This window comes from Eleutherodactylus coqui, chromosome 5 (assembly GCF_035609145.1).
Source record: "Eleutherodactylus coqui strain aEleCoq1 chromosome 5, aEleCoq1.hap1, whole genome shotgun sequence".
Taxonomy (NCBI): Eukaryota; Metazoa; Chordata; class Amphibia; order Anura; family Eleutherodactylidae; genus Eleutherodactylus; species Eleutherodactylus coqui.
Window position 1 is genome coordinate 40,999,226 of NC_089841.1, and position 21,280 is coordinate 41,020,505.

Here is a 21,280-nt window from a genome sequence, read left to right on the forward strand (position 1 = left end):
CTTTCTGCAGTGCGAACGCACCTCCGAAAAGGAAAGAAACCTACTCACGGCCTTAAAAGTCAACGGGACCTGGGATTACCAACCGGTCACCCATACTGGTACTTGCCAGGCCTCAAGCTGGCTGGCGGCCGCGATCTGACGAGAGCAGGCACATTCAGCTTAGAATGCCCGTTGACAGTTCCTCCTCCTTTCCTATGGGCTTTCTGCAGTGCGAACGCACCTCCGAAAAGGAAAGAAACCTACTCACGGCCTTAAAAGTCAACGGGACCTGGGATTCCCAGCCGGTCACCCATACTGGTACTTGCCAGGCCTCAAGCTGGCTGGCGGCCGCGATCTGACGAGAGCAGTCACATTCAGCTTAGAATGCCCGTTGACAGCTCCTCCTCCTTTCCTATGGGCTTTCTGCAGTGCGAACGCACCTCCGAAAAGGAAAGAAACCTACTCACGGCCTTAAAAGTCAACGGGAACTGGGATTCCCAGCCGGTCACCCATACTGGTACTTGCCAGGCCTCAAGCTGGCTGGCGGCCGCGATCTGACGAGAGCAGGCACATTCAGCTTAGAATGCCCATTGACAGCTCCTCCTCCTTTCCTATGGGCTTTCTGCAGTGCGAACGCACCTCCGAAAAGGAAAGAAACCTACTCACGGACTTAAAAGTCAACGGGACCTGGGATTCCCAGCCGGTCACGAATACTGGTACTTGCCAGGCCTCAAGCTGGCTGGCGGCCGCGATCTGACGAGAGCAGGCACATTCAGCTTAGAAAGCCCGTTGACAGCTCCTCCTCCTTTCCTATGGGCTTTCTGCAGTGCGAACGCACCTCCGAAAAGGAAAGAAACCTACTCACGGCCTTAAAAGTCAACGGGACCTGGGATTCCCAGCCGGTCACCCATACTGGTACTTGCCAGGCCTCAAGCTGGCTGGCGGCCGCAATCTGACGAGAGCAGGCACATTCAGCTTAGAATGCCCGTTGACAGCTCCTCCTCCTTTCCTATGGGCTTTCTGCAGTGCGAACGCACCTCCGAAACGAAAAGAAACCTACTCACGGCCTTAAAAGTCAACGGGACCTGGGATTCCCAGCCGGTCACCCATACTGGTACTTGCCAGGCCTCAAGCTGGCTGGCGGCCGCGATCTGACGAGAGCAGGCACATTCAGCTTAGAATGCCCGTTGACAGCTCCTCCTCCTTTCCTATGGGCTTTCTGCAGTGCGAACGCACCTCCGAAACGGAAAGAAACCTACTCACGGCCTTAAAAGTCAACGGGACCTGGGATTCCCAGCCGGTCACCCATACTGGTACTTGCCAGGCCTCAAGCTGGCTGGCGGCCGCGATCTGACGAGAGCAGGCACATTCAGCTTAGAATGCCCGTTGACAGCTCCTCCTCCTTTCCTATGGGCTTTCTGCAGTGCGAACGCACCTCCGAAAAGGAAAGAAACCTACTCACGGCCTTAAAAGTCAACGGGACCTGGGATTCCCAGCCGGTCACCCATACTGGTACTTGCCAGGCCTCAAGCTGGCTGGCGGCCGCGATCTGACGAGAGCAGGCACATTCAGCTTAGAATGCCCGTTGACAGCTCCTCCTCCTTTCCTATGGGCTTTCTGCAGTGCGAACGCACCTCCGAAACGGAAAGAAACCTACTCACGGCCTTAAAAGTCAACGGGACCTGGGATTCCCAGCCGGTCACCCATACTGGTACTTGCCAGGCCTCAAGCTGGCTGGCGGCCGCGATCTGACGAGAGCAGGCACATTCAGCTTAGAATGCCCGTTGACAGCTCCTCCTCCTTTCCTATGGGCTTTCTGCAGTGCGAACGCACCTCCGAAAAGGAAAGAAACCTACTCACGGCCTTAAAAGTCAACGGGACCTGGGATTCCCAGCCGGTCACCCATACTGGTACTTGCCAGGCCTCAAGCTGGCTGGCGGCCGCGATCTGACGAGAGCAGGCACATTCAGCTTAGAATGCCCGTTGACAGCTCCTCCTCCTTTCCTATGGGCTTTCTGCAGTGCGAACGCACCTCCGAAAAGGAAAGAAACCTACTCACGGCCTTAAAAGTCAACGGGACCTGGGATTCCCAGCCGGTCACCCATACTGGTACTTGCCAGGCCTCAAGCTGGCTGGCGGCCGCGATCTGACGAGAGCAGGCACATTCAGCTTAGAATGCCCGTTGACAGCTCCTCCTCCTTTCCTATGGGCTTTCTGCAGTGCGAACGCACCTCCGAAAAGGAAAGAAACCTACTCACGGCCTTAAAAGTCAACGGGACCTGGGATTCCCAGCCGGTCACCCATACTGGTACTTGCCAGGCCTCAAGCGGGCTGGCGGCCGCGATCTGACGAGAGCAGGCACATTCAGCTTAGAATGCCCGTTGACAGCTCCTCCTCCTTTCCTATGGGCTTTCTGCAGTGCGAACGCACCTCCGAAAAGGAAAGAAACCTACTCACGGCCTTAAAAGTCAACGGGACCTGGGATTCCCAGCCGGTCACCCATACTGGTACTTGCCAGGCCTCAAGCTGGCTGGCGGCCGCGATCTGACGAGAGCAGGCACATTCAGCTTAGAATGCCCGTTGACAGCTCCTCCTCCTTTCCTATGGGCTTTCTGCAGTGCGAACGCACCTACGAAAAGGAAAGAAACCTACTCACGGCCTTAAAAGTCAACGGGACCTGGGATTCCCAGCCGGTCACCCATACTGGTACTTGCCAGGCCTCAAGCTGGCTGGCGGCCGCGATCCGACGAGAGCAGGCACATTCAGCTTAGAATGCCCGTTGACAGCTCCTCCTCCTTTCCTATGGGCTTTCTGCAGTGCGAACGCACCTCCGAAAAGGAAAGAAACCTACTCACGGCCTTAAAAGTCAACGGGACCTGGGATTCCCAGCCGGTCACCCATACTGGTACTTGCCAGGCCTCAAGCTGGCTGGCGGCCACGATCTGACGAGAGCAGGCACATTCAGCTTAGAATGCCCGTTGACAGCTCCTCCTCCTTTCCTATGGGCTTTCTGCAGTGCGAACGCACCTCCGAAAAGGAAAGAAACCTACTCACGGCCTTAAAAGTCAACGGGACCTGGGATTACCAACCGGTCACCCATACTGGTACTTGCCAGGCCTCAAGCTGGCTGGCGGCCGCGATCTGACGAGAGCAGGCACATTCAGCTTAGAATGCCCGTTGACAGTTCCTCCTCCTTTCCTATGGGCTTTCTGCAGTGCGAACGCACCTCCGAAAAGGAAAGAAACCTACTCACGGCCTTAAAAGTCAACGGGACCTGGGATTCCCAGCCGGTCACCCATACTGGTACTTGCCAGGCCTCAAGCTGGCTGGCGGCCGCGATCTGACGAGAGCAGTCACATTCAGCTTAGAATGCCCGTTGACAGCTCCTCCTCCTTTCCTATGGGCTTTCTGCAGTGCGAACGCACCTCCGAAAAGGAAAGAAACCTACTCACGGCCTTAAAAGTCAACGGGAACTGGGATTCCCAGCCGGTCACCCATACTGGTACTTGCCAGGCCTCAAGCTGGCTGGCGGCCGCGATCTGACGAGAGCAGGCACATTCAGCTTAGAATGCCCATTGACAGCTCCTCCTCCTTTCCTATGGGCTTTCTGCAGTGCGAACGCACCTCCGAAAAGGAAAGAAACCTACTCACGGACTTAAAAGTCAACGGGACCTGGGATTCCCAGCCGGTCACGAATACTGGTACTTGCCAGGCCTCAAGCTGGCTGGCGGCCGCGATCTGACGAGAGCAGGCACATTCAGCTTAGAAAGCCCGTTGACAGCTCCTCCTCCTTTCCTATGGGCTTTCTGCAGTGCGAACGCACCTCCGAAAAGGAAAGAAACCTACTCACGGCCTTAAAAGTCAACGGGACCTGGGATTCCCAGCCGGTCACCCATACTGGTACTTGCCAGGCCTCAAGCTGGCTGGCGGCCGCAATCTGACGAGAGCAGGCACATTCAGCTTAGAATGCCCGTTGACAGCTCCTCCTCCTTTCCTATGGGCTTTCTGCAGTGCGAACGCACCTCCGAAACGAAAAGAAACCTACTCACGGCCTTAAAAGTCAACGGGACCTGGGATTCCCAGCCGGTCACCCATACTGGTACTTGCCAGGCCTCAAGCTGGCTGGCGGCCGCGATCTGACGAGAGCAGGCACATTCAGCTTAGAATGCCCGTTGACAGCTCCTCCTCCTTTCCTATGGGCTTTCTGCAGTGCGAACGCACCTCCGAAACGGAAAGAAACCTACTCACGGCCTTAAAAGTCAACGGGACCTGGGATTCCCAGCCGGTCACCCATACTGGTACTTGCCAGGCCTCAAGCTGGCTGGCGGCCGCGATCTGACGAGAGCAGGCACATTCAGCTTAGAATGCCCGTTGACAGCTCCTCCTCCTTTCCTATGGGCTTTCTGCAGTGCGAACGCACCTCCGAAAAGGAAAGAAACCTACTCACGGCCTTAAAAGTCAACGGGACCTGGGATTCCCAGCCGGTCACCCATACTGGTACTTGCCAGGCCTCAAGCTGGCTGGCGGCCGCGATCTGACGAGAGCAGGCACATTCAGCTTAGAATGCCCGTTGACAGCTCCTCCTCCTTTCCTATGGGCTTTCTGCAGTGCGAACGCACCTCCGAAAAGGAAAGAAACCTACTCACGGCCTTAAAAGTCAACGGGACCTGGGATTCCCAGCCGGTCACCCATACTGGTACTTGCCAGGCCTCAAGCTGGCTGGCGGCCGCGATCTGACGAGAGCAGGCACATTCAGCTTAGAATGCCCGTTGACAGCTCCTCCTCCTTTCCTATGGGCTTTCTGCAGTGCGAACGCACCTCCGAAAAGGAAAGAAACCTACTCACGGCCTTAAAAGTCAACGGGACCTGGGATTCCCAGCCGGTCACCCATACTGGTACTTGCCAGGCCTCAAGCGGGCTGGCGGCCGCGATCTGACGAGAGCAGGCACATTCAGCTTAGAATGCCCGTTGACAGCTCCTCCTCCTTTCCTATGGGCTTTCTGCAGTGCGAACGCACCTCCGAAAAGGAAAGAAACCTACTCACGGCCTTAAAAGTCAACGGGACCTGGGATTCCCAGCCGGTCACCCATACTGGTACTTGCCAGGCCTCAAGCTGGCTGGCGGCCGCGATCTGACGAGAGCAGGCACATTCAGCTTAGAATGCCCGTTGACAGCTCCTCCTCCTTTCCTATGGGCTTTCTGCAGTGCGAACGCACCTCCGAAAAGGAAAGAAACCTACTCACGGCCTTAAAAGTCAACGGGACCTGGGATTCCCAGCCGGTCACCCATACTGGTACTTGCCAGGCCTCAAGCTGGCTGGCGGCCGCGATCCGACGAGAGCAGGCACATTCAGCTTAGAATGCCCGTTGACAGCTCCTCCTCCTTTCCTATGGGCTTTCTGCAGTGCGAACGCACCTCCGAAAAGGAAAGAAACCTACTCACGGCCTTAAAAGTCAACGGGACCTGGGATTCCCAGCCGGTCACCCATACTGGTACTTGCCAGGCCTCAAGCGGGCTGGCGGCCGCGATCTAACGAGAGCAGGCACATTCAGCTTAGAATGCCCGTTGACAGCTCCTCCTCCTTTCCTATGGGCTTTCTGCAGTGCGAACGCACCTCCGAAACGAAAAGAAACCTACTCACGGCCTTAAAAGTCAACGGGACCTGGGATTCCCAGCCGGTCACCCATACTGGTACTTGCCAGGCCTCAAGCTGGCTGGCGGCCGCGATCTGACGAGAGCAGGCACATTCAGCTTAGAATGCCCGTTGACAGCTCCTCCTCCTTTCCTATGGGCTTTCTGCAGTGCGAACGCACCTCCGAAACGGAAAGAAACCTACTCACGGCCTTAAAAGTCAACGGGACCTGGGATTCCCAGCCGGTCACCCATACTGGTACTTGCCAGGCCTCAAGCTGGCTGGCGGCCGCGATCTGACGAGAGCAGGCACATTCAGCTTAGAATGCCCGTTGACAGCTCCTCCTCCTTTCCTATGGGCTTTCTGCAGTGCGAACGCACCTCCGAAAAGGAAAGAAACCTACTCACGGCCTTAAAAGTCAACGGGACCTGGGATTCCCAGCCGGTCACCCATACTGGTACTTGCCAGGCCTCAAGCTGGCTGGCGGCCGCGATCTGACGAGAGCAGGCACATTCAGCTTAGAATGCCCGTTGACAGCTCCTCCTCCTTTCCTATGGGCTTTCTGCAGTGCGAACGCACCTCCGAAAAGGAAAGAAACCTACTCACGGCCTTAAAAGTCAACGGGACCTGGGATTCCCAGCCGGTCACCCATACTGGTACTTGCCAGGCCTCAAGCTGGCTGGCGGCCGCGATCTGACGAGAGCAGGCACATTCAGCTTAGAATGCCCGTTGACAGCTCCTCCTCCTTTCCTATGGGCTTTCTGCAGTGCGAACGCACCTCCGAAAAGGAAAGAAACCTACTCACGGCCTTAAAAGTCAACGGGACCTGGGATTCCCAGCCGGTCACCCATACTGGTACTTGCCAGGCCTCAAGCGGGCTGGCGGCCGCGATCTGACGAGAGCAGGCACATTCAGCTTAGAATGCCCGTTGACAGCTCCTCCTCCTTTCCTATGGGCTTTCTGCAGTGCGAACGCACCTCCGAAAAGGAAAGAAACCTACTCACGGCCTTAAAAGTCAACGGGACCTGGGATTCCCAGCCGGTCACCCATACTGGTACTTGCCAGGCCTCAAGCTGGCTGGCGGCCGCGATCTGACGAGAGCAGGCACATTCAGCTTAGAATGCCCGTTGACAGCTCCTCCTCCTTTCCTATGGGCTTTCTGCAGTGCGAACGCACCTCCGAAAAGGAAAGAAACCTACTCACGGCCTTAAAAGTCAACGGGACCTGGGATTCCCAGCCGGTCACCCATACTGGTACTTGCCAGGCCTCAAGCTGGCTGGCGGCCGCGATCCGACGAGAGCAGGCACATTCAGCTTAGAATGCCCGTTGACAGCTCCTCCTCCTTTCCTATGGGCTTTCTGCAGTGCGAACGCACCTCCGAAAAGGAAAGAAACCTACTCACGGCCTTAAAAGTCAACGGGACCTGGGATTCCCAGCCGGTCACCCATACTGGTACTTGCCAGGCCTCAAGCGGGCTGGCGGCCGCGATCTAACGAGAGCAGGCACATTCAGCTTAGAATGCCCGTTGACAGCTCCTCCTCCTTTCCTATGGGCTTTCTGCAGTGCGAACGCACCTCCGAAAAGGAAAGAAACCTACTCACGGCCTTAAAAGTCAACGGGACCTGGGATTCCCAGCCGGTCACCCATACTGGTACTTGCCAGGCCTCAAGCTGGCTGGCGGCCGCGATCTGACGAGAGCAGGCACATTCAGCTTAGAATGCCCGTTGACAGCTCCTCCTCCTTTCCTATGGGCTTTCTGCAGTGCGAACGCACCTCCGAAAAGGAAAGAAACCTACTCACGGCCTTAAAAGTCAACGGGACCTGGGATTACCAACCGGTCACCCATACTGGTACTTGCCAGGCCTCAAGCTGGCTGGCGGCCGCGATCTGACGAGAGCAGGCACATTCAGCTTAGAATGCCCGTTGACAGCTCCTCCTCCTTTCCTATGGGCTTTCTGCAGTGCGAACGCACCTCCGAAAAGGAAAGAAACCTACTCACGGCCTTAAAAGTCAACGGGACCTGGGATTCCCAGCCGGTCACCCATACTGGTACTTGCCAGGCCTCAAGCTGGCTGGCGGCCGCGATCTGACGAGAGCAGTCACATTCAGCTTAGAATGCCCGTTGACAGCTCCTCCTCCTTTCCTATGGGCTTTCTGCAGTGTGAACGCACCTCCGAAAAGGAAAGAAACCTACTCACGGCCTTAAAAGTCAACGGGACCTGGGATTCCCAGCCGGTCACCCATACTGGTACTTGCCAGGCCTCAAGCGGGCTGGCGGCCGCGATCTGACGAGAGCAGGCACATTCAGCTTAGAATGCCCGTTGACAGCTCCTCCTCCTTTCCTATGGGCTTTCTGCAGTGCGAACGCACCTCCGAAAAGGAAAGAAACCTACTCACGGCCTTAAAGGTCAACGGGACCTGGGATTCCCAACCGGTCACCCATACTGGTACTTGCCAGGCCTCAAGCTGGCTGGCGGCCGCGATCCGACGAGAGCAGGCACATTCAGCTTAGAATGCCCGTTGACAGCTCCTCCTCCTTTCCTATGGGCTTTCTGCAGTGCGAACGCACCTCCGAAAAGGAAAGAAACCTACTCACGGCCTTAAAAGTCAACGGGACCTGGGATTCCCAGCCGGTCACCCATACTGGTACTTGCCAGGCCTCAAGCGGGCTGGCGGCCGCGATCTGACGAGAGCAGGCACATTCAGCTTAGAATGCCCGTTGACTGCTCCTCCTCCTTTCCTATGGGCTTTCTGCAGTGCGAACGCACCTCCGAAAAGGAAAGAAACCTACTCACGGCCTTAAAAGTCAACGGGACCTGGGATTCCCAGCCGGTCACCCATACTGGTACTTGCCAGGCCTCAAGCTGGCTGGCGGCCGCGATCTGACGAGAGCAGGCACATTCAGCTTAGAATGCCCGTTGACAGTTCCTCCTCCTTTCCTATGGGCTTTCTGCAGTGCGAACGCACCTCCGAAAAGGAAAGAAACCTACTCACGGCCTTAAAAGTCAACGGGACCTGGGATTCCCAGCCGGTCACCCATACTGGTACTTGCCAGGCCTCAAGCTGGCTGGCGGCCGCGATCTGACGAGAGCAGGCACATTCAGCTTAGAATGCCCGTTGACAGCTCCTCCTCCTTTCCTATGGGCTTTCTGCAGTGCGAACGCACCTCCGAAAAGGAAAGAAACCTACTCACGGCCTTAAAAGTCAACGGGACCTGGGATTCCCAGCCGGTCACGAATACTGGTACTTGCCAGGCCTCAAGCTGGCTGGCGGCCGCGATCTGACGAGAGCAGGCACATTCAGCTTAGAATGCCCGTTGACAGTTCCTCCTCCTTTCCTATGGGCTTTCTGCAGTGCGAACGCACCTCCGAAAAGGAAAGAAACCTACTCACGGCCTTAAAAGTCAACGGGACCTGGGATTCCCAGCCGGTCACCCATACTGGTACTTGCCAGGCCTCAAGCTGGCTGGCGGCCGCGATCTGACGAGAGCAGGCACATTCAGCTTAGAATGCCCGTTGACAGCTCCTCCTCCTTTCCTATGGGCTTTCTGCAGTGCGAACGCACCTCCGAAAAGGAAAGAAACCTACTCACGGCCTTAAAAGTCAACGGGACCTGGGATTCCCAGCCGGTCACCCATACTGGTACTTGCCAGGCCTCAAGCTGGCTGGCGGCCGCGATCTGACGAGAGCAGGCACATTCAGCTTAGAATGCCCGTTGACAGCTCCTCCTCCTTTCCTATGGGCTTTCTGCAGTGCGAACGCACCTCCGAAAAGGAAAGAAACCTACTCACGGCCTTAAAAGTCAACGGGACCTGGGATTCCCAGCCGGTCACCCATACTGGTACTTGCCAGGCCTCAAGCTGGCTGGCGGCCGCGATCTGACGAGAGCAGGCACATTCAGCTTAGAATGCCCGTTGACAGCTCCTCCTCCTTTCCTATGGGCTTTCTGCAGTGCGAACGCACCTCCGAAAAGGAAAGAAGCCTACTCACGGCCTTAAAAGTCAACGGGACCTGGGATTCCCAGCCGGTCACCCATACTGGTACTTGCCAGGCCTCAAGCTGGCTGGCGGCCGCGATCTGACGAGAGCAGGCACATTCAGCTTAGAATGCCCGTTGACAGCTCCTCCTCCTTTCCTATGGGCTTTCTGCAGTGCGAACGCACCTCCGAAACGGAAAGAAACCTACTCACGGCCTTAAAAGTCAACGGGACCTGGGATTCCCAGCCGGTCACCCATACTGGTACTTGCCAGGCCTCAAGCTGGCTGGCGGCCACGATCTGACGAGAGCAGGCACATTCAGCTTAGAATGCCCGTTGACAGCTCCTCCTCCTTTCCTATGGGCTTTCTGCAGTGCGAACGCACCTCCGAAAAGGAAAGAAACCTACTCACGGCCTTAAAACTCAACGGGACCTGGGATTCCCAGCCGGTCACCCATACTGGTACTTGCCAGGCCTCAAGCTGGCTGGCGGCCGCGATCTGACGAGAGCGGGCACATTCAGCTTAGAATGCCCGTTGACAGCTCCTCCTCCTTTCCTATGGGCTTTCTGCAGTGCGAACGCACCTCCGAAAAGGAAAGAAACCTACTCACGGCCTTAAAAGTCAATGGGACCTGGGATTCCCAGCCGGTCACCCATACTGGTACTTGCCAGGCCTCAAGCTGGCTGGCGGCCGCGATCTGACGAGAGCAGGCACATTCAGCTTAGAATGCCCGTTGACAGCTCCTCCTCCTTTCCTATGGGCTTTCTGCAGTGCGAACTCACCTCCGAAAAGGAAAGAAACCTACTCACGGCCTTAAAAGTCAACGTGACCTGGGATTCCCAGCCGGTCACCCATACTGGTACTTGCCAGGCCTCAAGCTGGCTGGCGGCCGCGATCTGACGAGAGCAGGCACATTCAGCTTAGAATGCCCGTTGACAGCTCCTCCCCCTTTCCTATGGGCTTTCTGCAGTGCGAACGCACCTCCGAAAAGGAAAGAAACCTACTCACGGCCTTAAAAGTCAACGGGACCTGGGATTCCCAGCCGGTCACCCATACTGGTACTTGCCAGGCCTCAAGCTGGCTGGCGGCCGCGATCTGACGAGAGCAGGGACATTCAGCTTAGAATGCCCGTTGACAGCTCCTCCTCCTTTCCTATGGGCTTTCTGCAGTGCGAACGCAGCTCCGAAAAGGAAAGAAACCTACTCACGGCCTTAAAAGGCAACCGGACCTGGGATTCCTAACCGGTCACGAATACTGGTACTTGCCAGGCCTCAAGCTGGCTGGCGGCCGCGATCTGACGAGAGCAGGCACATTCAGCTTAGAATGCCTGTTGACAGCTCCTCCTCCTTTCCTATGGGCTTTCTGCAGTGCGAACGCACCTCCGAAAAGGAAAGAAACCTACTCACGGCCTTAAAAGTCAACGGGACCTGGGATTCCCAGCCGGTCACCCATACTGGTACTTGCCAGGCCTCAAGCTGGCTGGCGGCCGCGATCTAACGAGAGCAGGCACATTCAGCTTAGAATGCCCGTTGACAGCTCCTCCTCCTTTCCTATGGGCTTTCTGCAGTGCGAACGCACCTCCGAAAAGGAAAGAAACCTACTCACGGCCTTAAAAGTCAACGGGACCTGGGATTCCCAGCCGGTCACCCATACTGGTACTTGCCAGGCCTCAAGCTGGCTGGCGGCCGCGATCTGACGAGAGCAGGCACATTCAGCTTAGAATGCCCGTTGACAGCTCCTCCTCCTTTCCTATGGGCTTTCTGCAGTGCGAACGCACCTCCGAAAAGGAAAGAAACCTACTCACGGCCTTAAAAGTCAACGGGACCTGGGATTCCCAGCCGGTCACCCATACTGGTACTTGCCAGGCCTCAAGCTGGCTGGCGGCCGCGATCCGACGAGAGCAGGCACATTCAGCTTAGAATGCCCGTTGACAGCTCCTCCTCCTTTCCTATGGGCTTTCTGCAGTGCGAACGCACCTCCGAAAAGGAAAGAAACCTACTCACGGCCTTAAAAGTCAACGGGACCTGGGATTCCCAGCCGGTCACCCATACTGGTACTTGCCAGGCCTCAAGCGGGCTGGCGGCCGCGATCTAACGAGAGCAGGCACATTCAGCTTAGAATGCCCGTTGACAGCTCCTCCTCCTTTCCTATGGGCTTTCTGCAGTGCGAACGCACCTCCGAAAAGGAAAGAAACCTACTCACGGCCTTAAAAGTCAACGGGACCTGGGATTCCCAGCCGGTCACCCATACTGGTACTTGCCAGGCCTCAAGCTGGCTGGCGGCCGCGATCTGACGAGAGCAGGCACATTCAGCTTAGAATGCCCGTTGACAGCTCCTCCTCCTTTCCTATGGGCTTTCTGCAGTGCGAACGCACCTCCGAAAAGGAAAGAAACCTACTCACGGCCTTAAAAGTCAACGGGACCTGGGATTACCAACCGGTCACCCATACTGGTACTTGCCAGGCCTCAAGCTGGCTGGCGGCCGCGATCTGACGAGAGCAGGCACATTCAGCTTAGAATGCCCGTTGACAGCTCCTCCTCCTTTCCTATGGGCTTTCTGCAGTGCGAACGCACCTCCGAAAAGGAAAGAAACCTACTCACGGCCTTAAAAGTCAACGGGACCTGGGATTCCCAGCCGGTCACCCATACTGGTACTTGCCAGGCCTCAAGCTGGCTGGCGGCCGCGATCTGACGAGAGCAGTCACATTCAGCTTAGAATGCCCGTTGACAGCTCCTCCTCCTTTCCTATGGGCTTTCTGCAGTGTGAACGCACCTCCGAAAAGGAAAGAAACCTACTCACGGCCTTAAAAGTCAACGGGACCTGGGATTCCCAGCCGGTCACCCATACTGGTACTTGCCAGGCCTCAAGCGGGCTGGCGGCCGCGATCTGACGAGAGCAGGCACATTCAGCTTAGAATGCCCGTTGACAGCTCCTCCTCCTTTCCTATGGGCTTTCTGCAGTGCGAACGCACCTCCGAAAAGGAAAGAAACCTACTCACGGCCTTAAAGGTCAACGGGACCTGGGATTCCCAACCGGTCACCCACACTGGTACTTGCCAGGCCTCAAGCTGGCTGGCGGCCGCGATCCGACGAGAGCAGGCACATTCAGCTTAGAATGCCCGTTGACAGCTCCTCCTCCTTTCCTATGGGCTTTCTGCAGTGCGAACGCACCTCCGAAAAGGAAAGAAACCTACTCACGGCCTTAAAAGTCAACGGGACCTGGGATTCCCAGCCGGTCACCCATACTGGTACTTGCCAGGCCTCAAGCGGGCTGGCGGCCGCGATCTGACGAGAGCAGGCACATTCAGCTTAGAATGCCCGTTGACTGCTCCTCCTCCTTTCCTATGGGCTTTCTGCAGTGCGAACGCACCTCCGAAAAGGAAAGAAACCTACTCACGGCCTTAAAAGTCAACGGGACCTGGGATTCCCAGCCGGTCACCCATACTGGTACTTGCCAGGCCTCAAGCTGGCTGGCGGCCGCGATCTGACGAGAGCAGGCACATTCAGCTTAGAATGCCCGTTGACAGTTCCTCCTCCTTTCCTATGGGCTTTCTGCAGTGCGAACGCACCTCCGAAAAGGAAAGAAACCTACTCACGGCCTTAAAAGTCAACGGGACCTGGGATTCCCAGCCGGTCACCCATACTGGTACTTGCCAGGCCTCAAGCTGGCTGGCGGCCGCGATCTGACGAGAGCAGGCACATTCAGCTTAGAATGCCCGTTGACAGCTCCTCCTCCTTTCCTATGGGCTTTCTGCAGTGCGAACGCACCTCCGAAAAGGAAAGAAACCTACTCACGGCCTTAAAAGTCAACGGGACCTGGGATTCCCAGCCGGTCACGAATACTGGTACTTGCCAGGCCTCAAGCTGGCTGGCGGCCGCGATCTGACGAGAGCAGGCACATTCAGCTTAGAATGCCCGTTGACAGTTCCTCCTCCTTTCCTATGGGCTTTCTGCAGTGCGAACGCACCTCCGAAAAGGAAAGAAACCTACTCACGGCCTTAAAAGTCAACGGGACCTGGGATTCCCAGCCGGTCACCCATACTGGTACTTGCCAGGCCTCAAGCTGGCTGGCGGCCGCGATCTGACGAGAGCAGGCACATTCAGCTTAGAATGCCCGTTGACAGCTCCTCCTCCTTTCCTATGGGCTTTCTGCAGTGCGAACGCACCTCCGAAAAGGAAAGAAACCTACTCACGGCCTTAAAAGTCAACGGGACCTGGGATTCCCAGCCGGTCACCCATACTGGTACTTGCCAGGCCTCAAGCTGGCTGGCGGCCGCGATCTGACGAGAGCAGGCACATTCAGCTTAGAATGCCCGTTGACAGCTCCTCCTCCTTTCCTATGGGCTTTCTGCAGTGCGAACGCACCTCCGAAAAGGAAAGAAACCTACTCACGGCCTTAAAAGTCAACGGGACCTGGGATTCCCAGCCGGTCACCCATACTGGTACTTGCCAGGCCTCAAGCTGGCTGGCGGCCGCGATCTGACGAGAGCAGGCACATTCAGCTTAGAATGCCCGTTGACAGCTCCTCCTCCTTTCCTATGGGCTTTCTGCAGTGCGAACGCACCTCCGAAAAGGAAAGAAGCCTACTCACGGCCTTAAAAGTCAACGGGACCTGGGATTCCCAGCCGGTCACCCATACTGGTACTTGCCAGGCCTCAAGCTGGCTGGCGGCCGCGATCTGACGAGAGCAGGCACATTCAGCTTAGAATGCCCGTTGACAGCTCCTCCTCCTTTCCTATGGGCTTTCTGCAGTGCGAACGCACCTCCGAAACGGAAAGAAACCTACTCACGGCCTTAAAAGTCAACGGGACCTGGGATTCCCAGCCGGTCACCCATACTGGTACTTGCCAGGCCTCAAGCTGGCTGGCGGCCACGATCTGACGAGAGCAGGCACATTCAGCTTAGAATGCCCGTTGACAGCTCCTCCTCCTTTCCTATGGGCTTTCTGCAGTGCGAACGCACCTCCGAAAAGGAAAGAAACCTACTCACGGCCTTAAAACTCAACGGGACCTGGGATTCCCAGCCGGTCACCCATACTGGTACTTGCCAGGCCTCAAGCTGGCTGGCGGCCGCGATCTGACGAGAGCGGGCACATTCAGCTTAGAATGCCCGTTGACAGCTCCTCCTCCTTTCCTATGGGCTTTCTGCAGTGCGAACGCACCTCCGAAAAGGAAAGAAACCTACTCACGGCCTTAAAAGTCAATGGGACCTGGGATTCCCAGCCGGTCACCCATACTGGTACTTGCCAGGCCTCAAGCTGGCTGGCGGCCGCGATCTGACGAGAGCAGGCACATTCAGCTTAGAATGCCCGTTGACAGCTCCTCCTCCTTTCCTATGGGCTTTCTGCAGTGCGAACTCACCTCCGAAAAGGAAAGAAACCTACTCACGGCCTTAAAAGTCAACGTGACCTGGGATTCCCAGCCGGTCACCCATACTGGTACTTGCCAGGCCTCAAGCTGGCTGGCGGCCGCGATCTGACGAGAGCAGGCACATTCAGCTTAGAATGCCCGTTGACAGCTCCTCCCCCTTTCCTATGGGCTTTCTGCAGTGCGAACGCACCTCCGAAAAGGAAAGAAACCTACTCACGGCCTTAAAAGTCAACGGGACCTGGGATTCCCAGCCGGTCACCCATACTGGTACTTGCCAGGCCTCAAGCTGGCTGGCGGCCGCGATCTGACGAGAGCAGGGACATTCAGCTTAGAATGCCCGTTGACAGCTCCTCCTCCTTTCCTATGGGCTTTCTGCAGTGCGAACGCAGCTCCGAAAAGGAAAGAAACCTACTCACGGCCTTAAAAGGCAACCGGACCTGGGATTCCTAACCGGTCACGAATACTGGTACTTGCCAGGCCTCAAGCTGGCTGGCGGCCGCGATCTGACGAGAGCAGGCACATTCAGCTTAGAATGCCTGTTGACAGCTCCTCCTCCTTTCCTATGGGCTTTCTGCAGTGCGAACGCACCTCCGAAAAGGAAAGAAACCTACTCACGGCCTTAAAAGTCAACGGGACCTGGGATTCCCAGCCGGTCACCCATACTGGTACTTGCCAGGCCTCAAGCTGGCTGGCGGCTGCGATCTGACGAGAGCAGGCACATTCAGCTTAGAATGCCCGTTGACAGCTCCTCCTCCTTTCCTATGGGCTTTCTGCAGTGCGAACGCACCTCCGAAAAGGAAAGAAACCTACTCACGGCCTTAAAACTCAACGGGACCTGGGATTCCCAGCCGGTCACCCATACTGGTACTTGCCAGGCCTCAAGCTGGCTGGCGGCCGCGATCTGACGAGAGCGGGCACATTCAGCTTAGAATGCCCGTTGACAGCTCCTCCTCCTTTCCTATGGGCTTTCTGCAGTGCGAACGCACCTCCGAAAAGGAAAGAAACCTACTCACGGCCTTAAAAGTCAATGGGACCTGGGATTCCCAGCCGGTCACCCATACTGGTACTTGCCAGGCCTCAAGCTGGCTGGCGGCCGCGATCTGACGAGAGCAGGCACATTCAGCTTAGAATGCCCGTTGACAGCTCCTCCTCCTTTCCTATGGGCTTTCTGCAGTGCGAACTCACCTCCGAAAAGGAAAGAAACCTACTCACGGCCTTAAAAGTCAACGTGACCTGGGATTCCCAGCCGGTCACCCATACTGGTACTTGCCAGGCCTCAAGCTGGCTGGCGGCCGCGATCTGACGAGAGCAGGCACATTCAGCTTAGAATGCCCGTTGACAGCTCCTCCCCCTTTCCTATGGGCTTTCTGCAGTGCGAACGCACCTCCGAAAAGGAAAGAAACCTACTCACGGCCTTAAAAGTCAACGGGACCTGGGATTCCCAGCCGGTCACCCATACTGGTACTTGCCAGGCCTCAAGCTGGCTGGCAGCCGCGATCTGACGAGAGCAGGCACATTCAGCTTAGAATGCCCGTTGACAGCTCCTCCTCCTTTCCTATGGGCTTTCTGCAGTGCGAACGCAGCTCCGAAAAGGAAAGAAACCTACTCACGGCCTTAAAAGGCAACCGGACCTGGGATTCCTAGCCGGTCACGAATACTGGTACTTGCCAGGCCTCAAGCTGGCTGGCGGCCGCGATCTGACGAGAGCAGGCACATTCAGCTTAGAATGCCTGTTGACAGCTCCTCCTCCTTTCCTATGGGCTTTCTGCAGTGCGAACGCACCTCCGAAAAGGAAAGAAACCTACTCACGGCCTTAAAAGTCAACGGGACCTGGGATTCCCAGCCGGTCACCCATACTGGTACTTGCCAGGCCTCAAGCTGGCTGGCGGCTGCGATCTGACGAGAGCAGGCACATTCAGCTTAGAATGCCCGTTGACAGCTCCTCCTCCTTTCCTATGGGCTTTCTGCAGTGCGAACGCACCTCCGAAAAGGAAAGAAACCTACTCACGGCCTTAAAACTCAACGGGACCTGGGATTCCCAGCCGGTCACCCATACTGGTACTTGCCAGGCCTCAAGCTGGCTGGCGGCCGCGATCTGACGAGAGCGGGCACATTCAGCTTAGAATGCCCGTTGACAGCTCCTCCTCCTTTCCTATGGGCTTTCTGCAGTGCGAACGCACCTCCGAAAAGGAAAGAAACCTACTCACGGCCTTAAAAGTCAATGGGACCTGAGATTCCCAGCCGGTCACCCATACTGGTACTTGCCAGGCCTCAAGCTGGCTGGCGGCCGCGATCTGACGAGAGCAGGCACATTCAGCTTAGAATGCCGGTTGACAGCTCCTCCTCCTTTCCTATGGGCTTTCTGCAGTGCGAACTCACCTCCGAAAAGGAAAGAAACCTACTCACGGCCTTAAAAGTCAACGTGACCTGGGATTCCCAGCCGGTCACCCATACTGGTACTTGCCAGGCCTCAAGCTGGCTGGCGGCCGCGATCTGACGAGAGCAGGCACATTCAGCTTAGAATGCCCGTTGACAGCTCCTCCCCCTTTCCTATGGGCTTTCTGCAGTGCGAACGCACCTCCGAAAAGGAAAGAAACCTACTCACGGCCTTAAAAGTCAACGGGACCTGGGATTCCCAGCCGGTCACCCATACTGGTACTTGCCAGGCCTCAAGCTGGCTGGCGGCCGCGATCTGACGAGAGCAGGCACATTCAGCTTAGAATGCCCGTTGACAGCTCCTCCTCCTTTCCTATGGGCTTTCTGCAGTGCGAACGCAGCTCCGAAAAGGAAAGAAACCTACTCACGGCCTTAAAAGGCAACCGGACCTGGGATTCCTAGCCGGTCACGAATACTGGTACTTGCCAGGCCTCAAGCTGGCTGGCGGCCGCGATCTGACGAGAGCAGGCACATTCAGCTTAGAATGCCCGTTGACAGCTCCTCCTCCTTTCCTATGGGCTTTCTGCAGTGCGAACGCACCTCCGAAAAGGAAAGAAACCTACTCACGGCCTTAAAAGTCAACGGGACCTGGGATTCCCAGCCGGTCACCCATACTGGTACTTGCCAGGCCTCAAGCTGGCTGGCGGCTGCGATCTGACGAGAGCAGGCACATTCAGCTTAGAATGCCCGTTGACAGCTCCTCCTCCTTTCCTATGGGCTTTCTGCAGTGCGAACGCACCTCCGAAAAGGAAAGAAACCTACTCACGGCCTTAAAAGTCAATGGGACCTGGGATTCCCAGCCGGTCACCCATACTGGTACTTGCCAGGCCTCAAGCTGGCTGGCGGCCGCGATCTGACGAGAGCAGGCACATTCAGCTTAGAATGCCCGTTGACAGCTCCTCTTCCTTTCCTATGGGCTTTCTGCAGTGCGAACGCACCTCCGAAAAGGAAAGTAGCCTACTCACGGCCTTAAAAGTCAACGGGACCTGGGATTCCCAGCCGGTCACCCATACTGGTACTTGCCAGGCCTCAAGCTGGCTGGCGGCCGCGATCTGACGAGAGCAGGCACATTCAGCTTAGAATGCCCGTTGACAGCTCCTCCTCCTTTCCTATGGGCTTTCTGCAGTGCGAACGCACCTCCGAAACGGAAAGAAACCTACTCACGGCCTTAAAAGTCAACGGGACCTGGGATTCCCAGCCGGTCACCCATACTGGTACTTGCCAGGCCTCAAGCTGGCTGGCGGCCGCGATCTGACGAGAGCAGGCACATTCAGCTTAGAATGCTCCTCCTCCTTTCCTATGGGCTTTCTGCAGTGCGAACGCACCTCCGAAAAGGAAAGAAACCTACTCACGGCCTTAAAAGTCAACGGGACCTGGGATTCCCAGCCGGTCACCCATACTGGTACTTGCCAGGCCTCAAGCTGGCTGGCGGCCGCGATCTGACGAGAGCAGGCACATTCCGCTTAGAATTCCCGTTGACAGCTCCTCCTCCTTTCCTATGGGCTTTCTGCAGTGCGAACGCACCTCCGAAAAGGAAAGAAACCTACTCACGGCCTTAAAAGTCAACGGGACCTGGGATTCCCAGCCGGTCACCCATACTGGTACTTGCCAGGCCTCAAGCTGGCTGGCGGCCGCGATCTGACAAGAGCAGGCACATTCAGCTTAGAATGCCTGTTGACAGCTCCTCCTCCTTTCCTATGGGCTTTCTGCAGTGCGAACGCACCTCCGAAAAGGAAAGAAACCTACTCACGGCCTTAAAAGTCAACGGGACCTGGGATTCCCAGCCGGTCACCCATACTGGTACTTGCCAGGCCTCAAACTGGCTGGCGGCCGCGATCTGACGAGAGCAGGCACATTCAGCTTAGAATGCCCGTTGACAGGTCCTCCTCCTTTCCTATGGGCTTTCTGCAGTGCGAACGCACCTCCGAAAAGGAAAGAAACCTACTCACGGCCTTAAAAGTCAACGAGACCTGGGATTCCCAGCCGGTCACCCATACTGGTACTTGCCAGGCCTCAAGCTGGCTGGCGGCCACGATCTGACGAGAGCAGGCACATTCAGCTTAGAATGCCCGTTGACAGCTCCTCCTCCTTTCCTATGGGCTTTCTGCAGTGCGATAGCACCTCCGAAACGGAAAGAAACCTACTCACGGCCTTAAAAGTCAACGGGACCTGGGATTCCCAGCCGGTCACCCATACTGGTACTTGCCAGGCCTCAAGCTGGCTGGCGGCCGCGATCTGACGAGAGCAGGCACATTCAGCTTAGAATGCCCGTTGACAGCTCCTCCTCCTTTCCTATGGGCTTTCTGCAGTGCGAACGCACCTCCGAAAAGGAAAGAAACCTACTCACGGCCTTAAAAGTCAACGGGACCTGGGATTCCCAGCCGGTCACCCATACTGGTACTTGCCAGGCCTCAAGCTGGCTGGCGGCCGCGATCTGACGAGAGCAGGCACATTAAGCTTAGAATGCCCGTTGACAGCTCCTCCTCCTTTCCTATGGGCTTTCTGCAGTGCGAACGCACCTCCGAAACGGAAAGAAACCTACTCACGGCCTTAAAAGTTAACGGGACCTGGGATTCCCAGCCGGTCACCCATACTGGTACTTGCCAGGCCTCAAGCTGGCTGGCGGCCGCGATCTGACGAGAGCAGGCACATTCAGCTTAGAATGCCCGTTGACAGCTCCTCCTCCTTTCCTATGGGCTTTCTGCAGTGCGAACGCACCTCCGAAAAGGAAAGAAACCTACTCACGGCCTTAAAAGTCAACGGGACCTGGGATTCCCAGCCGGTCACCCATACTGGTACTTGCCAGGCCTCAAGCTGGCTGGCGGCCGCGATCTGACGAGAGCAGGCACATTCAGCTTAGAATGCCCGTTGACAGCTCCTCCTCCTTTCCTATGGGCTTTCTGCAGTGCGAACGCACCTCCGAAAAGGAAAGAAACCTACTCACGGCCTTAAAAGTCAACGGGACCTGGGATTCCCAGCCGGTCACCCATACTGGTACTTGCCAGGCCTCAAGCTGGCTGGCGGCAGCGATCTGACGAGAGCAGGCACATTCAGCTTAGAATGCCCGTTGACAGTTCCTCCTCCTTTCCTATGGGCTTTCTGCAGTGCGAACGCACCTCCGAAAAGGAAAGAAACCTACTCACGGCCTTAAAAGTCAACGGGACCTGGGATTCCCAGCCGGTCACCCATACTGGTACTTGCCAGGCCTCAAGCTGGCTGGCGGCCGCGATCTGACGAGAGAAGGCACATTCAGCTTAGAATGCCCGTTGACAGCTCCTCCTCCTTTCCTATGGGCTTTCTGCAGTGCGAACGCACCTCCGAAAAGGAAAGAAACCTACTCACGGCCTTAAAAGTCAACGGGACCTGGGATTCCCAGCCGGTCACCCATACTGGTACTTGCCAGGCCTCAAGCTGGCTGGCGGCCGCGATCTGACGAGAGCAGGCACATTCAGCTTAGAATGCCCGTTGACAGCTCCTCCTCCTTTCCTATGGGCTTTCTGCAGTGCGAACGCACCTCCGAAAAGGAAAGAAACCTACTCACGGCCTTAAAAGTCAACGGGACCTGGGATTCCCAGCCGGTCACCCATACTGGTACTTGCCAGGCCTCAAGCTGGCTGGCGGCAGCGATCTGACGAGAGCAGGCACATTCAGCTTAGAATGCCCGTTGACAGTTCCTCCTCCTTTCCTATGGGCTTTCTGCAGTGCGAACGCACCTCCGAAAAGGAAAGAAACCTACTCACGGCCTTAAAAGTCAACGGGACCTGGGATTCCCAGCCGGTCACCCATACTGGTACTTGCCAGGCCTCAAGCTGGCTGGCGGCCGCGATCTGACGAGAGCAGGCACATTCAGCTTAGAATGCCCGTTGACAGCTCCTCCTCCTTTCCTATG

General features: G+C 56.6%; 96 pseudogenes; all 96 read right to left on the minus strand.

Moving 5' to 3' along the window:
- Window positions 1–57: 57 nt before the first annotated feature.
- On the minus strand, window positions 58–176 carry LOC136630786 (5S ribosomal RNA; annotated as a pseudogene).
- An 80-nt stretch (window positions 177–256) lies between these two features.
- LOC136630489 (5S ribosomal RNA) lies at window positions 257–375 on the minus strand (annotated as a pseudogene).
- An 80-nt stretch (window positions 376–455) lies between these two features.
- LOC136630869 (5S ribosomal RNA) lies at window positions 456–574 on the minus strand (annotated as a pseudogene).
- A 279-nt stretch (window positions 575–853) lies between these two features.
- LOC136630257 (5S ribosomal RNA) lies at window positions 854–972 on the minus strand (annotated as a pseudogene).
- Window positions 973–1,052: 80 nt separating this feature from the next.
- Window positions 1,053–1,171, minus strand: LOC136629473 (5S ribosomal RNA; annotated as a pseudogene).
- Window positions 1,172–1,251: 80 nt separating this feature from the next.
- Window positions 1,252–1,370, minus strand: LOC136629474 (5S ribosomal RNA; annotated as a pseudogene).
- An 80-nt stretch (window positions 1,371–1,450) lies between these two features.
- Window positions 1,451–1,569, minus strand: LOC136629475 (5S ribosomal RNA; annotated as a pseudogene).
- An 80-nt stretch (window positions 1,570–1,649) lies between these two features.
- LOC136629476 (5S ribosomal RNA) lies at window positions 1,650–1,768 on the minus strand (annotated as a pseudogene).
- An 80-nt stretch (window positions 1,769–1,848) lies between these two features.
- LOC136629478 (5S ribosomal RNA) lies at window positions 1,849–1,967 on the minus strand (annotated as a pseudogene).
- Window positions 1,968–2,047: 80 nt separating this feature from the next.
- Window positions 2,048–2,166, minus strand: LOC136629479 (5S ribosomal RNA; annotated as a pseudogene).
- Window positions 2,167–2,246: 80 nt separating this feature from the next.
- LOC136630422 (5S ribosomal RNA) lies at window positions 2,247–2,365 on the minus strand (annotated as a pseudogene).
- An 80-nt stretch (window positions 2,366–2,445) lies between these two features.
- LOC136629480 (5S ribosomal RNA) lies at window positions 2,446–2,564 on the minus strand (annotated as a pseudogene).
- An 80-nt stretch (window positions 2,565–2,644) lies between these two features.
- On the minus strand, window positions 2,645–2,763 carry LOC136629941 (5S ribosomal RNA; annotated as a pseudogene).
- Window positions 2,764–2,843: 80 nt separating this feature from the next.
- LOC136630223 (5S ribosomal RNA) lies at window positions 2,844–2,962 on the minus strand (annotated as a pseudogene).
- Window positions 2,963–3,042: 80 nt separating this feature from the next.
- On the minus strand, window positions 3,043–3,161 carry LOC136630787 (5S ribosomal RNA; annotated as a pseudogene).
- Window positions 3,162–3,241: 80 nt separating this feature from the next.
- Window positions 3,242–3,360, minus strand: LOC136630490 (5S ribosomal RNA; annotated as a pseudogene).
- An 80-nt stretch (window positions 3,361–3,440) lies between these two features.
- LOC136630870 (5S ribosomal RNA) lies at window positions 3,441–3,559 on the minus strand (annotated as a pseudogene).
- Window positions 3,560–3,838: 279 nt separating this feature from the next.
- LOC136630258 (5S ribosomal RNA) lies at window positions 3,839–3,957 on the minus strand (annotated as a pseudogene).
- Window positions 3,958–4,037: 80 nt separating this feature from the next.
- On the minus strand, window positions 4,038–4,156 carry LOC136629481 (5S ribosomal RNA; annotated as a pseudogene).
- An 80-nt stretch (window positions 4,157–4,236) lies between these two features.
- On the minus strand, window positions 4,237–4,355 carry LOC136629482 (5S ribosomal RNA; annotated as a pseudogene).
- Window positions 4,356–4,435: 80 nt separating this feature from the next.
- Window positions 4,436–4,554, minus strand: LOC136629483 (5S ribosomal RNA; annotated as a pseudogene).
- An 80-nt stretch (window positions 4,555–4,634) lies between these two features.
- Window positions 4,635–4,753, minus strand: LOC136629484 (5S ribosomal RNA; annotated as a pseudogene).
- Window positions 4,754–4,833: 80 nt separating this feature from the next.
- On the minus strand, window positions 4,834–4,952 carry LOC136630423 (5S ribosomal RNA; annotated as a pseudogene).
- An 80-nt stretch (window positions 4,953–5,032) lies between these two features.
- On the minus strand, window positions 5,033–5,151 carry LOC136629485 (5S ribosomal RNA; annotated as a pseudogene).
- An 80-nt stretch (window positions 5,152–5,231) lies between these two features.
- LOC136629942 (5S ribosomal RNA) lies at window positions 5,232–5,350 on the minus strand (annotated as a pseudogene).
- Window positions 5,351–5,430: 80 nt separating this feature from the next.
- LOC136630609 (5S ribosomal RNA) lies at window positions 5,431–5,549 on the minus strand (annotated as a pseudogene).
- Window positions 5,550–5,629: 80 nt separating this feature from the next.
- Window positions 5,630–5,748, minus strand: LOC136629486 (5S ribosomal RNA; annotated as a pseudogene).
- Window positions 5,749–5,828: 80 nt separating this feature from the next.
- LOC136629487 (5S ribosomal RNA) lies at window positions 5,829–5,947 on the minus strand (annotated as a pseudogene).
- An 80-nt stretch (window positions 5,948–6,027) lies between these two features.
- Window positions 6,028–6,146, minus strand: LOC136629489 (5S ribosomal RNA; annotated as a pseudogene).
- An 80-nt stretch (window positions 6,147–6,226) lies between these two features.
- On the minus strand, window positions 6,227–6,345 carry LOC136629490 (5S ribosomal RNA; annotated as a pseudogene).
- An 80-nt stretch (window positions 6,346–6,425) lies between these two features.
- On the minus strand, window positions 6,426–6,544 carry LOC136630424 (5S ribosomal RNA; annotated as a pseudogene).
- Window positions 6,545–6,624: 80 nt separating this feature from the next.
- LOC136629491 (5S ribosomal RNA) lies at window positions 6,625–6,743 on the minus strand (annotated as a pseudogene).
- Window positions 6,744–6,823: 80 nt separating this feature from the next.
- On the minus strand, window positions 6,824–6,942 carry LOC136629943 (5S ribosomal RNA; annotated as a pseudogene).
- An 80-nt stretch (window positions 6,943–7,022) lies between these two features.
- Window positions 7,023–7,141, minus strand: LOC136630610 (5S ribosomal RNA; annotated as a pseudogene).
- Window positions 7,142–7,221: 80 nt separating this feature from the next.
- LOC136629492 (5S ribosomal RNA) lies at window positions 7,222–7,340 on the minus strand (annotated as a pseudogene).
- An 80-nt stretch (window positions 7,341–7,420) lies between these two features.
- On the minus strand, window positions 7,421–7,539 carry LOC136630788 (5S ribosomal RNA; annotated as a pseudogene).
- An 80-nt stretch (window positions 7,540–7,619) lies between these two features.
- Window positions 7,620–7,738, minus strand: LOC136630491 (5S ribosomal RNA; annotated as a pseudogene).
- An 80-nt stretch (window positions 7,739–7,818) lies between these two features.
- On the minus strand, window positions 7,819–7,937 carry LOC136630426 (5S ribosomal RNA; annotated as a pseudogene).
- An 80-nt stretch (window positions 7,938–8,017) lies between these two features.
- LOC136629974 (5S ribosomal RNA) lies at window positions 8,018–8,136 on the minus strand (annotated as a pseudogene).
- An 80-nt stretch (window positions 8,137–8,216) lies between these two features.
- LOC136630427 (5S ribosomal RNA) lies at window positions 8,217–8,335 on the minus strand (annotated as a pseudogene).
- Window positions 8,336–8,415: 80 nt separating this feature from the next.
- Window positions 8,416–8,534, minus strand: LOC136629493 (5S ribosomal RNA; annotated as a pseudogene).
- An 80-nt stretch (window positions 8,535–8,614) lies between these two features.
- Window positions 8,615–8,733, minus strand: LOC136629494 (5S ribosomal RNA; annotated as a pseudogene).
- Window positions 8,734–9,012: 279 nt separating this feature from the next.
- On the minus strand, window positions 9,013–9,131 carry LOC136629495 (5S ribosomal RNA; annotated as a pseudogene).
- An 80-nt stretch (window positions 9,132–9,211) lies between these two features.
- On the minus strand, window positions 9,212–9,330 carry LOC136629496 (5S ribosomal RNA; annotated as a pseudogene).
- An 80-nt stretch (window positions 9,331–9,410) lies between these two features.
- LOC136629497 (5S ribosomal RNA) lies at window positions 9,411–9,529 on the minus strand (annotated as a pseudogene).
- Window positions 9,530–9,609: 80 nt separating this feature from the next.
- Window positions 9,610–9,728, minus strand: LOC136629498 (5S ribosomal RNA; annotated as a pseudogene).
- An 80-nt stretch (window positions 9,729–9,808) lies between these two features.
- On the minus strand, window positions 9,809–9,927 carry LOC136630224 (5S ribosomal RNA; annotated as a pseudogene).
- An 80-nt stretch (window positions 9,928–10,007) lies between these two features.
- On the minus strand, window positions 10,008–10,126 carry LOC136629848 (5S ribosomal RNA; annotated as a pseudogene).
- An 80-nt stretch (window positions 10,127–10,206) lies between these two features.
- On the minus strand, window positions 10,207–10,325 carry LOC136630302 (5S ribosomal RNA; annotated as a pseudogene).
- Window positions 10,326–10,405: 80 nt separating this feature from the next.
- LOC136630565 (5S ribosomal RNA) lies at window positions 10,406–10,524 on the minus strand (annotated as a pseudogene).
- An 80-nt stretch (window positions 10,525–10,604) lies between these two features.
- Window positions 10,605–10,723, minus strand: LOC136629838 (5S ribosomal RNA; annotated as a pseudogene).
- Window positions 10,724–11,002: 279 nt separating this feature from the next.
- Window positions 11,003–11,121, minus strand: LOC136629815 (5S ribosomal RNA; annotated as a pseudogene).
- Window positions 11,122–11,201: 80 nt separating this feature from the next.
- Window positions 11,202–11,320, minus strand: LOC136629500 (5S ribosomal RNA; annotated as a pseudogene).
- An 80-nt stretch (window positions 11,321–11,400) lies between these two features.
- On the minus strand, window positions 11,401–11,519 carry LOC136629944 (5S ribosomal RNA; annotated as a pseudogene).
- Window positions 11,520–11,599: 80 nt separating this feature from the next.
- On the minus strand, window positions 11,600–11,718 carry LOC136630611 (5S ribosomal RNA; annotated as a pseudogene).
- Window positions 11,719–11,798: 80 nt separating this feature from the next.
- LOC136629501 (5S ribosomal RNA) lies at window positions 11,799–11,917 on the minus strand (annotated as a pseudogene).
- Window positions 11,918–11,997: 80 nt separating this feature from the next.
- LOC136630789 (5S ribosomal RNA) lies at window positions 11,998–12,116 on the minus strand (annotated as a pseudogene).
- An 80-nt stretch (window positions 12,117–12,196) lies between these two features.
- LOC136630492 (5S ribosomal RNA) lies at window positions 12,197–12,315 on the minus strand (annotated as a pseudogene).
- Window positions 12,316–12,395: 80 nt separating this feature from the next.
- Window positions 12,396–12,514, minus strand: LOC136630428 (5S ribosomal RNA; annotated as a pseudogene).
- Window positions 12,515–12,594: 80 nt separating this feature from the next.
- On the minus strand, window positions 12,595–12,713 carry LOC136630045 (5S ribosomal RNA; annotated as a pseudogene).
- Window positions 12,714–12,793: 80 nt separating this feature from the next.
- LOC136630429 (5S ribosomal RNA) lies at window positions 12,794–12,912 on the minus strand (annotated as a pseudogene).
- An 80-nt stretch (window positions 12,913–12,992) lies between these two features.
- On the minus strand, window positions 12,993–13,111 carry LOC136629502 (5S ribosomal RNA; annotated as a pseudogene).
- Window positions 13,112–13,191: 80 nt separating this feature from the next.
- On the minus strand, window positions 13,192–13,310 carry LOC136629503 (5S ribosomal RNA; annotated as a pseudogene).
- A 279-nt stretch (window positions 13,311–13,589) lies between these two features.
- LOC136629504 (5S ribosomal RNA) lies at window positions 13,590–13,708 on the minus strand (annotated as a pseudogene).
- An 80-nt stretch (window positions 13,709–13,788) lies between these two features.
- Window positions 13,789–13,907, minus strand: LOC136629505 (5S ribosomal RNA; annotated as a pseudogene).
- Window positions 13,908–13,987: 80 nt separating this feature from the next.
- On the minus strand, window positions 13,988–14,106 carry LOC136629506 (5S ribosomal RNA; annotated as a pseudogene).
- Window positions 14,107–14,186: 80 nt separating this feature from the next.
- On the minus strand, window positions 14,187–14,305 carry LOC136629507 (5S ribosomal RNA; annotated as a pseudogene).
- An 80-nt stretch (window positions 14,306–14,385) lies between these two features.
- LOC136630226 (5S ribosomal RNA) lies at window positions 14,386–14,504 on the minus strand (annotated as a pseudogene).
- Window positions 14,505–14,584: 80 nt separating this feature from the next.
- LOC136629849 (5S ribosomal RNA) lies at window positions 14,585–14,703 on the minus strand (annotated as a pseudogene).
- Window positions 14,704–14,783: 80 nt separating this feature from the next.
- LOC136630303 (5S ribosomal RNA) lies at window positions 14,784–14,902 on the minus strand (annotated as a pseudogene).
- An 80-nt stretch (window positions 14,903–14,982) lies between these two features.
- On the minus strand, window positions 14,983–15,101 carry LOC136630566 (5S ribosomal RNA; annotated as a pseudogene).
- Window positions 15,102–15,181: 80 nt separating this feature from the next.
- LOC136629839 (5S ribosomal RNA) lies at window positions 15,182–15,300 on the minus strand (annotated as a pseudogene).
- Window positions 15,301–15,579: 279 nt separating this feature from the next.
- Window positions 15,580–15,698, minus strand: LOC136629674 (5S ribosomal RNA; annotated as a pseudogene).
- Window positions 15,699–15,778: 80 nt separating this feature from the next.
- Window positions 15,779–15,897, minus strand: LOC136629850 (5S ribosomal RNA; annotated as a pseudogene).
- An 80-nt stretch (window positions 15,898–15,977) lies between these two features.
- Window positions 15,978–16,096, minus strand: LOC136630304 (5S ribosomal RNA; annotated as a pseudogene).
- Window positions 16,097–16,176: 80 nt separating this feature from the next.
- LOC136630567 (5S ribosomal RNA) lies at window positions 16,177–16,295 on the minus strand (annotated as a pseudogene).
- Window positions 16,296–16,375: 80 nt separating this feature from the next.
- LOC136629777 (5S ribosomal RNA) lies at window positions 16,376–16,494 on the minus strand (annotated as a pseudogene).
- Window positions 16,495–16,773: 279 nt separating this feature from the next.
- LOC136629686 (5S ribosomal RNA) lies at window positions 16,774–16,892 on the minus strand (annotated as a pseudogene).
- Window positions 16,893–16,972: 80 nt separating this feature from the next.
- Window positions 16,973–17,091, minus strand: LOC136629851 (5S ribosomal RNA; annotated as a pseudogene).
- Window positions 17,092–17,370: 279 nt separating this feature from the next.
- Window positions 17,371–17,489, minus strand: LOC136630568 (5S ribosomal RNA; annotated as a pseudogene).
- Window positions 17,490–17,569: 80 nt separating this feature from the next.
- On the minus strand, window positions 17,570–17,688 carry LOC136629508 (5S ribosomal RNA; annotated as a pseudogene).
- Window positions 17,689–17,967: 279 nt separating this feature from the next.
- On the minus strand, window positions 17,968–18,086 carry LOC136629697 (5S ribosomal RNA; annotated as a pseudogene).
- An 80-nt stretch (window positions 18,087–18,166) lies between these two features.
- LOC136630305 (5S ribosomal RNA) lies at window positions 18,167–18,285 on the minus strand (annotated as a pseudogene).
- An 80-nt stretch (window positions 18,286–18,365) lies between these two features.
- Window positions 18,366–18,484, minus strand: LOC136629509 (5S ribosomal RNA; annotated as a pseudogene).
- A 268-nt stretch (window positions 18,485–18,752) lies between these two features.
- On the minus strand, window positions 18,753–18,871 carry LOC136630765 (5S ribosomal RNA; annotated as a pseudogene).
- A 279-nt stretch (window positions 18,872–19,150) lies between these two features.
- On the minus strand, window positions 19,151–19,269 carry LOC136629890 (5S ribosomal RNA; annotated as a pseudogene).
- An 80-nt stretch (window positions 19,270–19,349) lies between these two features.
- On the minus strand, window positions 19,350–19,468 carry LOC136630671 (5S ribosomal RNA; annotated as a pseudogene).
- Window positions 19,469–19,548: 80 nt separating this feature from the next.
- On the minus strand, window positions 19,549–19,667 carry LOC136629511 (5S ribosomal RNA; annotated as a pseudogene).
- An 80-nt stretch (window positions 19,668–19,747) lies between these two features.
- LOC136629958 (5S ribosomal RNA) lies at window positions 19,748–19,866 on the minus strand (annotated as a pseudogene).
- An 80-nt stretch (window positions 19,867–19,946) lies between these two features.
- LOC136630243 (5S ribosomal RNA) lies at window positions 19,947–20,065 on the minus strand (annotated as a pseudogene).
- An 80-nt stretch (window positions 20,066–20,145) lies between these two features.
- LOC136629512 (5S ribosomal RNA) lies at window positions 20,146–20,264 on the minus strand (annotated as a pseudogene).
- Window positions 20,265–20,344: 80 nt separating this feature from the next.
- On the minus strand, window positions 20,345–20,463 carry LOC136629830 (5S ribosomal RNA; annotated as a pseudogene).
- An 80-nt stretch (window positions 20,464–20,543) lies between these two features.
- LOC136630836 (5S ribosomal RNA) lies at window positions 20,544–20,662 on the minus strand (annotated as a pseudogene).
- Window positions 20,663–20,742: 80 nt separating this feature from the next.
- On the minus strand, window positions 20,743–20,861 carry LOC136629513 (5S ribosomal RNA; annotated as a pseudogene).
- An 80-nt stretch (window positions 20,862–20,941) lies between these two features.
- Window positions 20,942–21,060, minus strand: LOC136629831 (5S ribosomal RNA; annotated as a pseudogene).
- An 80-nt stretch (window positions 21,061–21,140) lies between these two features.
- LOC136629514 (5S ribosomal RNA) lies at window positions 21,141–21,259 on the minus strand (annotated as a pseudogene).
- Window positions 21,260–21,280: the final 21 nt, after the last annotated feature.